Below are 10,860 nucleotides of genomic sequence, written 5' to 3'. Positions count from 1 at the left end.
GTTATGCCTTCGATTGAGTGTAAACACCATGACTGCAATGTGTAGTCTAGTATAATGATGGGATGTGCCGTCGATTGAGTTTGGATGTTTGGACCGTTATGGGTGGTTTATATATAAATATATCATCATCTATATTGATGGGTTATATTATTGATCAGAGTATAAATGACTTGGCTGTTATATGCAGTTTATACATACTGATGGGTTGTACTGTTAATGGAATAGTGATCTTTGAGCAGTTATGTGTAGTCTGTGCATACGGTCGGGCTGTGTTGTTGATGGAGTATGGGTTATAGACTATAGTGTGTAGTCGTATATATTGATGAACTGCGTTGCAGACTGAACATAGGCGTGATGCATAGTTTACTTATCTTATTCGAGTTAAGCTGTTAAGGGGATAAGTAGTAACTCAAATGAGGGTTGCACAATAGCGACTGCACTTAAGTTACCGATGCACGTATGCCTAGAAACACCACTAGTATGCACTTGGTGACATGATTGTTAGTTGTAGCTTATATATATATATATATATATATGGTAAAGGGGTGGTTCTGCTGATGGAGTACAGACTCTCGGATGTCCCGTGTGATATAGTTATATTGATGGGTCGTGCTGTTAACTGAAATAGTAATGTCGATGGGTTATGAAAATCTTGATGTCATGTATAGTTGAGGTATGTCGTTGGGTTACCTATTATCAAGTTATGTCGTTGATGGACTAAGAATTCGGGAACCTCAGATGTAGATTGTGTATTTGTTGTTAGACTGTGTTATACACTGAATACGACCGTTATGCATAATATGGACTTTATGCATATCATAGGTTACCTGTAGTTGCGCTAGGGTTTGAACTGAGACGAAATGATTGCCAAGTGTAATCACATAGAGATGATTGATTCGTTGATTGGATTTAGATAAGGTGACGGTATTGCATGGATTGGATTTATGTATAGCGACTGATGGGACTATTGACTAAACCTAAACTGTCTGACTGGCTAAGCTTATGAACCGAACTGTTAGCTTGAACGATATTATGATGTGACGGCTAAAGACAGTTAAGTATGGACTGAGGGGTAACGGTTAGCTTTATCTATGAGGTATTGTACCTTACAGGCACGGTGTCCTTCGGGGTTCCTCGACTGATATGTGCATCTTTTGGGATCACTAGACTGATATGTGTATCATTCGGGATCACTCAACTGATATGTGCATCCTTCGGGATCACTCGACTGATATGTGCATCCTTCGGGATCACTAGACTGATATGTGTATCCTTTGAGATCACTCAACTGATGTGTGCATTCTTCGGGATCACTCGACTGATACGTGTATCCTTCGGGATCACTAGACTGATTGATGTGTGCGTTTTACGGAATCAATAGACTATTTATGTAGGGTACCCCCTTAATAGGAAGCTAACCGTTATTACCCTAGCAGACCCAGTAGTGGATCTCTTACTGGGTATGTTTTTATACTCACCCTTTACTCTTTAACTTTTTCAGGCAAGGGTAACGTGAGGGGCAGACTGGCGAGAGGCAAGAAGGACACGTGAAGGCCATATGGACATGTCTATTTTTTTTTTGTGCTTTCGCTGAACGTATTTATTGTTTATGTTTCTTTTTTACTTATTAAATGAGTCATGGTTAGAACAATTGTTTTCCTGTCTTTCTATGATGACTTCATGGATTATGTGTTGGAACTTTTGGAAAGTTATTTAAAATAAGGTCCAAAACTGCTTTTCTTATGTATTGAAAGATTTTAATGAATCGTAAACATGTCTTTTATGAGTTTATGCATTTTATTGTGAGTCTAGCAGTAAGTAAGGATCTCAGGTTAGTCCGAAAAGTTGGGTCGTTACAATAATACCGTTTGAACAGAAGTTCATAGTTAGCTCAGGATTAAGATTAAGTTACCTAGGTCATCATAATCGAAATAGTCAGTTTATATAGTCAACGGTGTTATAACTTAAAAGTGACTATTTTTTGGTTCCATCTTATGTAAACTCTTTACATAGGATGTCCACACTTTCGTGTCTCTATATGAACGATTTAGATCATTTCATTTGTACTAACTACAAAGTGGGTCGCATCCATAGAGTTTTCAGAATAAGGCGTCCAACCTTATTCATACACTATAGACCGTTTGGGATATAAACTCGAACGTGATGCACGTTTATGTCTTTATATAATGTTCAAGTCTACACTAGATAGCCCTGGACCTTAGTTTATTGAATTCAAAATTATAGTATTCTATTTTCACTAATAAGTCCTCAATAACCACTTTATTCAATATAATATAATTTAACTACAAACTACGAGTTTTAGGACATCAATTCCAACTACAAGAAGGATAAACCATATGATGATCGTATTAATGATTCTATAGCCATGCTTATAAAACAATTTTTTAAAAGATGTTAAAAATTTAACGTCAAACAACTATGGAAGTAACAACAAAGATCATAATAATTTTTTTAATAGAAGGAAGGACAACGATAATCTACCATTAAAATAGACATGTCTTTTAAGTGCAGAGTGTAACGCCACAAATTAAGGTGATGTATTCTTAATTATCTTAATTTTAATTTTGACAATTGTTGAAATTAATTTGAGTGTTAGTTGGATTTATTGAAATATTTGATTTGTAGAAATCATAATTAATTAGATACTTTGGAAAATATCTAATGAATTGAAATTGGAATTTATGATTGAATTTGTTTGTTTTTAAGTAAATTGTGTTAGGGGATTTGTATTTGAAAGAATTTTGGATAATTAAGGAGTATATAATTAATTGAAGTTAAAGTTAAAATAATTATATTATGAAGATAATGTAATTATTTAAGGTTATATATTATTTTTAGAAAGATAAAGGAGAGGTGATTGGAGAGAGTGAGAGATTTGAGTTTAAGAAAAAAGATTTGATTGGTTTTAAATGAAGAGAGAGAGTATGAGATTTTTGGGGAGAGAATAAGGAAAAATAAAAGGAGAAATAATAATAGTTATAATAATATTAAATAGGACCTCAGGATGCGTGGGTTACTATTTACCATCTTCCTCATCAAAAGAAAACCCTAATCTTCAAAACCCTAGCCACCCCTTACTCCACCGCCTAGCCTCGCTGTCGGAGCCAACGACCCGAGTAGTTTCTCCGTGCAAGCCATCTGCCCGGGTCAGCTGCCTTCAGTCGCCTATCGTTCGCGCGTCCAAATCGATCCTCCTTTCGCCACAAGTCGTTCTTCACCCGTCTCCATCCATTCGTTGTCTCTTGTCCCCATTTTTGTTTCGTTGTTTCCTTCGTGTCTTCATCATGTCGTCTTCGATCGCAAGCCATCGACCGTCGCGTCTCTCTATCGTCGATCGTCATGTCGAGCACGTCAACCATCGTCGGAAGCACTTCCGTCGTGTGGATCCCAGCCGTACACATCGGAGTAAGCTGCAAGCGAGTCCAAGTCGAACCCGTTTTGCCCAAGCGAGCTGCCTCCCGCGCAAGCCGCATCCGATCCGCTAGCCCTAGCCCGATGCGCATTCGAGCCATCTCTGTTTATCAAGCCACATGCGCGAGCCACCATCCATTCCAAATCGAGTCAATTTTCTTAAGCCAAGTCGCCGACCTAGTTTTAATCCTATTTAATCTATTTTTGGTAAGTTTTGATTGAGTTTTTGGCATACCCAACAAATATTGAGTTTGGATTCTAAATATTTAATTTTGGATTAAATTGGTTAGATTTTAACTGGAAGTTTGAGCTGTGGAGTTTTTCCTAACCAAAGATAATATGGATTCGACCTCGACTTTATATAAGTTGAAACAACTGAATTTTTGGATCCTTATTCAACTGTTAATTAAGTTATTGGATTTAATATTTTCCCTTACTAATTAGGACTTCGTTGTTTGGGAAAGCTTGACTATTTGTTGTTACAACTTGGTTAAGCTAATCTCCAGGTAAGAGATTCTCCTACTAGACCTTCGAACTGAAGTAAGAGCTTGCATGTAAATTTTCCATTATGCATTGATGTAGCTAAGATTGTAACGACTCAACTCTTTATACTAAGCTGAGGTCATTACTAAAAAGAAACAATAACAAGAGACATTTTTTTTGAAAGGAGGGAAGATACATTTGCATTAAAAACGGAATATTAAAACACTGAAACATAGACGCGGAAGCAAAACTGAGTCCTCATATGGCATGTCACGGATCCTTCTTTGTTGCTCGCCAGCTTTCCTCTACCTTTACCTTTGCCTGAAATATTAAACATAGAAAGAGTAAGTATAAACATATACTCAGTAAGGGACCTACTACTAGTCCCGTTAGGTGTCTGTTAACTTCCTATTAGAGTCCTAAAAAGTGGTACCCAAGAACTGGCACGTTCCCGAACACGTGCAACATGTGATCCCGGAGGAACATAACTAGTCTTCGGTGATCCCAAAGGAACACAGAGGACAAACTGGTCTGTAGTGTACCCGGAGGAAACACTAAGACAATCGGGCTGCGAGCGATCCCGTCGAATCACTCGAATCATGTCTATGTCAATGCCAGACTGGTGGTCCCGTCGGACTACGCAGTCCTAAAAAGGTGGTGATCCCGAAGGACACCCATGCAGGTACGACTCTAATAGACAAAGTTAACAGAACACCCTTTCCATAACATGTAGCATAACATAACATCATAACATGACATGAATATTAATCTTAACGTTCTTAATCATGTGATTAATATCTCATGCATCAACAATCATCAACATCAATCTACCAGTCATTAACATAACATCAGTCATCAACATAAATCATCAATACATTGACAGTCATTATCAATAGCATCAAGTTATGCATTTTAGCTACCATCAATGCATAATCATAATTACATGCGGTCTCTTAAATTCAGTTTGAAGGTCTAGTAGGAGAATCTCTTACCGGGAGATTTTAGCCAAACAAAGTACTTCTTAGCTGACAGTAAAAATTCTCCAATTAACTTGATCCTAATCATAAAATGAAAACTCAGTATCTTAATTAATGAAATTAGCAATTGGCTAACATCCAAAAATTCTCCCAAATTAATCAACTTTCTAAAATTGGGGTTGAAACCAATTCAACCTTGATTGGGAAAAATCCAAGATTTAAATCTAAAAAAGTTAGCCAATTGAACATTTAAAGATACCCCAAATAGATCCAAAATTAAATTAATAAAATATTAATTTAATTTCATTAGCTTACCAAGGTTACTCAGATGGAGGTTGAAAAATCCTCTTATCCTTAATGAAAAAATTCATCACTTTAAATCCTCGAGCTTCCAAAGAGACCAATCTTAACTTCAACTAATGAGGCGACGACAACAGAAGGTTATCTTAGAGAAGAAGATAAAGAACCTTTTTCTTTTTTCTTTACTCTCTAACTTAAGCATTCTAATGCTATTTATAGACTCAAATAATAACAATAATATTTATTATTATTATTTCCTTTTCCTTTTAGGATATATATATATATATATATATATATATATATATATATATATATCTTTAATCCCATTATCTTTTCTAAATAAATGTCTTAAATGCACAAAATCTAAGGCAATTATAACCATTAATAATAATAATAATACTTCTTTATTATTATTATTTTTTTCTCACCAAAATCTACAATAAACATATATATTTATTTAAACCATTGTTTTCTTTTTTAAATAAATATATATTTTTTTCGTCCAATCAAATCAACCATCTCTCTTCTCATGAATTATCTTCTTTTCTAAACAAATATAATTATATTCCATAATATAATTAACTACACTTTTCCAAATTATTAATTGAATATATATATCCATATATATATACTCAATTAAATCCAATTCCACCAAAACTAGCTTTTCCCTTCAAAATCTCAAATTAACTTAAATCCTCAATTAATTTAATCAACCAAATCTTTTCCAATAAATCACTTGTAACTTCCAACGTGAAGTATCTTAACTCAACCATAACAACTCCATTCCATAAACAATATTTAACCTTTACAGAATAATTAATTATTTTCCACAATAATTAATTATTATTTATCTTTCTTCAAAACAATTAATTATCTTCCACAATAATTAATTATTATTTATCTTTCTCCAAAATAATTAATTATCTTCCACAATAATTAATTATTATTTATCTTTCTTCAAAATAATTAATTATCTTTCACAATAATTAATTATTATTTATCTTTCTCCAAAATAATTAATTATCTTCCACAATAATTAATTACTATTTACCTTTCTCCAAAAATAATTAATTATCTTCCACAATAATTAATCAATAAATATTTTGTCTTTTACATTTTTATATACAAAATGAAATCTTAATATTGTCTTTATATATACATTCTACAACAGTACATGAAACAAGACCCTAATACTAGACTTAAATAAGAAATCTTAAACGTCTTCACAGTCTTCAACATTTAACGATCGCTTAGCTTTCTACCTGATCGTCTAGGTATCTACACGATCACTTAACTTTTAGCCCAATCACCTGACAGTAAGGAATATAACCTTAACTTCATATTTGAGGGATTCAATTTCCTTATCCCCCGCTCTTTGATTGTTTTGTTTCTTTAAATGCAGCCTGTGAAATCGAAAGTATAATCAGACATAATCCTTTTGTATATGTTGTTTCATGCATAAGAACCAATGGTCATATATAGATATGACTTCAGTCATTCTACAAACAATATCTAAATCAACCATTTAATCTTTAAAATTCTAACAAGGCAAAAAAATTGTGGCATCCTAGCAACTTCAATGCATTAAATATTTCAATGGTTAGAGCTAACCTTTCCTATGTTCACAATCATATATTTTACACAAAAAAGGCTTAATGATAGTAGATTTTATCCCAAAAACAACAAAAAAGATCAAAACAATTATTACGAAAATGCTCAAATTTAACCTTTTCACTTTTTATGTATAAAATTCAGCGGAAGGTGAATGTAAAAAAACTCATAAAGTTGCCATGCCAATAATATCACCAATAACTACAAGTCATCGTATCAATCCCAATTTACCTCTTTTCATATTAGCAAAGGCTTGTTATGCTTTGACTCATAGCAATACTTTTGAAAATTGTTCAACCATATGTCAAGAGTAAAATTTAACAAATAAAAAGTTTTTATAGACAATTCTCATGTGGAACCTCAAACTCTAGAACCATTAGTCCAAAGATTTTACATGTAGGAAAGATACCTATAACTTTGTTTCTAAGAAAAGATACCTGAATCAGGGGATGTAACGACTAACTCAATTCTCTTAGAAAGTCCACATGATTGTACATGTCTCTGCTCTGCAGATTGCCAACCTGTTTCAATTCTAAGGAAAAAATTAAATAAGGGATTCTGGAAAAATTAGAATAAAAAAAATAAAGGCTTACCTGCTTCCATCCTAAAGAAGTAAGTTCTAAAAAAATGATTGACACGAAAATATTACACATAAGCTCATAAGGAGTTAATGCAATTATTTCAACCCGAGACACCAAAGAATAAGATATGACGGTCATTAGTGGGTTTGACTGCAAAAGAGGCAAAGAAGAAGATAAATGAAGAAATGTCAGAGGTTTATGCATGTTTTAATAGTTCCTCCTTGTTATACCATAATTTTTATCTTAGATTTAACCATGTTTGGTTATTCGTTGATTCTTCTGGCAAAGTTATACAAACACCTTTTATTGGTTAAGTGCTCGAATTTGTTTGGAATGATTTTTCGAATAATATTTAAGGAATGTTTTTGTAACCTACATCGACTGAAATAAGATACAAAAAAGTCACAACGAATATAAAAAAGAAAAAAACTTAAAAACTACTAAAGTTGCATCACAACCTACAACACAAGGAAAAAGTAAAAACTACTAAAGCTATTAAAAGTAAAAAACACAACCTACAAAGTCTTAAAAACGTAAGAAACAATTGGTAACATGATTCACGAACTCTATTGAAACTTGAATACATTAATTTCCTAATTAACTTTAATACCTTAATTTCTACAACCATCTCAAATCCTATAAAGCTTGAATACAAGAACTTTAACCAAAGTTACTATAAAATTAAAAAATCAAACGCTATTAACTTACCTCAATTGATTTTCAACAACAAAACAAATTCTCCTTTGACTTTCAACCATTTCAAATCAATCCTAAATCATAAACTTAAATGGATACCCACATCTAAGACCGAATAACATTTTGTAAGTTACACAAAAGATACTCAAAGAGTTTACCAAAGCTATCTTTTACTCTGAAACCGTCTCCAAACCATTACTACATCAATAAAAACAACACTAACTTTGAGAGAAAAAAGATAGAGACAGAAAGAATTTCTCATTCAGCTCTGCAATTCAGGAATCCAAGAACTTATACACTAGTGGACAAGAAGGTAATCCATATCAAATATCATTTGGAAACACAAATGTGTAAGTTTGTCAACATGACTATAATGCCTGAAAAGCTATTTCATGTACAACCATCAACATTTGTGATTCTTGAACTGGTCAATTGTATCTTGCTTCTGAATTATGTGATTTGAATTATGAGAATGTTGATTCGAAACTGGGTGGTGCAAGAATTGTTGCTACCTTTAAGTTATCAATCTTTAATTACTGCTGATGTAGTTGATGAATGTTAATATCTTATATTTTCTTCAAGGGGGAAAAAGAAGAAAGAAAGAAAGAAGAAGAAAGACTTGACAAACATAATAGTTTAACCGAAGAAAAAATCCATACCTTAAACAGTATATCAGCACTTACACGTGGCTATTTCTGTAGCCTTCATTCATATCTTCAAAAGATATCAAATAAAAAATAAAGCTTACCTATTCTCCATTGCTTGTAACATGCTTCACCTTTCGTCGCTTGAATATTATTCGAAAACAATTTGCTGGACTCATCCGTAATCAACTGGAAAATGAAAAGTGCACAAATTAAAGTTATAAATTCCTACAACAACTAAAGCATTAAATCTCCAAATGAGGAAAGAAACTATTCACGAAAAATGAAAATCAACGCCACTTCAACACCTTGATTGAGATAGATTAAAGAAGATCGTGATATAGAATATTATAAAATGTCATTTATATATGTATATCTATCAAGAAGATCATGATATAGAATATGAAACTTTTCTTAATAGATATGGTCAAGTAAAAGAATTACTTCCTAATAAAGTTCAAGACTATTTTGTCAACCATTTGTCTAGGAAATTGACTTTGAAAAGAAGAAGAGGTAGAAATATCCGAACTTAACCAGACTAAGGTTAAAAAAATTACTTTGTTTGAAAAATCTCTTAAACAAAAAAATTCTTTTGAAAAATAATTTGTATTCAAGATATGTTCTCAAACAGAAAACCATAATTTCTTATCTATATTATTTTCAAAGCAACGTTCTGGTTTTCATCTTAAAATTGGTTAAGAGAAATTTCACATGTTTTGCTTGAAAAGTATAATATTATTATTCATACTGAACTCACTGTTCATACACATAAAATCTGTGTTATAACAAAACAATATTGTTTATGACAAAACAGTAATGATAGTCAAGTATATTATAATTAATTTTCTATGTTTGAATGATGCTGTGATAAGATTGGTTTGAAAATTCTAGAGAGGAAAGAGAGAGAACCCCATGGAAGGGAGAGAGAGCAAGATTAAGGTCTTGATCAAGAAGATAATAGAAGAATTCTTCTAGATGAAGGCCTCTTCTCTAAAAGAAATTGAGGTGCTTGAAATTGTTGAAGATGGCCTAAGCTTTTCTGTTATCTTCTCTTTGAACATCTTTCAAAAACATCCGCTATTGCTCAATGTTCACTGTGTCATTCTCTGAGTATTCCCCAAACATCCTCTTTAATATTAATAGTATTCACCAAAGAAGAGAGAATATTTCACGTTGATTGAGAGTTGGCTGGAGTTTTGAGTTCGCTTGACGGCAAGAAAATCTAATGAGAAGAGTCCTCGTTTGGTTGAGAGGAAATCAAAGGGATGGAAGAAGATGAGATGAAAGATGGAGGAAGAGTAGATGCGAGATGTTGAGATGGATGGAGGGAAGGGGATAGAGGCAACTGTCAATGGGTTAAAGAAACAAAAGCAACAAAATCCTAAATTAAAAGGGAAATATTAACTTTACGAAAATAAAAAAATAAAGAAAGGCTTTAATGTCAGTTTAAAACCGTCATTAACCCTTCCTCTTTGACGTTGGTTTAAAATCGACATTAAATATCTACATTTTAAAAACCAACATTAAACATCCGTTTTCATTTTTTCAACCGACATTAAATGTCATATTTCTTCTAGTGAGCTTAAAGGGTTTATAGTATAGGGATAAGGTTGGGTACCTTATCCTGGTAACACTATGGATATGACTCAATTTATATTTGATACAAATGCAATGATTCAATGCGTTCGTGTAAGTAACATGCGAGTAAGGGTATCCTATGCAATGAGTTTGCATAAGATCAGACTACGAAATAGTTACCACTAGATGTACTCCTGTAACTATTTGAGTTTTTATTTCATTAGGATGACCTAGGTAACTTAGTTTTAATCCTGAGTGTATTATGAACTCCTGTTCGCGAGGGATTATTCTTTGATGTGTACGGGTGAGAGTAGCCAGATTGCCAACTCAATATGCTTATCATTTTGGGGACAAGACCGAGTGGGGAGTTGGGAACATAATCACACAAAATGGAATTCACTCATTCCTAACTTTAGGGTAAGTAGATAAGTGTTTCCTTAAATGGTGTCTCCGGGACTTGAACAAATGGTTCTACCCTCTCATGGCATGAGAGGGGTTTCTATTTAGTGGTTGGACCATAAACAAGTTGTTCATTAGAGGAACACTTGTATTTAAGGA

General features: G+C 33.0%; 1 long non-coding RNA gene across 1 annotated transcript; it reads right to left on the bottom strand.

Moving 5' to 3' along the window:
* Nucleotides 1–6,256: 6,256 nt before the first annotated feature.
* On the bottom strand, nucleotides 6,257–10,064 carry LOC127149328 (uncharacterized). Its single transcript, XR_007820798.1, has 4 exons — nucleotides 9,634–10,064; nucleotides 8,829–8,913; nucleotides 7,241–7,335; nucleotides 6,257–6,595 (listed from the first exon to the last, which is right to left on the bottom strand). It is a non-coding gene; the product is annotated as an uncharacterized LOC127149328 (long non-coding RNA).
* Nucleotides 10,065–10,860: the final 796 nt, after the last annotated feature.

This window comes from Cucumis melo, chromosome 5 (assembly GCF_025177605.1).
Source record: "Cucumis melo cultivar AY chromosome 5, USDA_Cmelo_AY_1.0, whole genome shotgun sequence".
Lineage (NCBI taxonomy): Eukaryota > Viridiplantae > Streptophyta > Magnoliopsida > Cucurbitales > Cucurbitaceae > Cucumis > Cucumis melo.
This window is presented reverse-complemented; position numbering and strand designations above follow the sequence as displayed.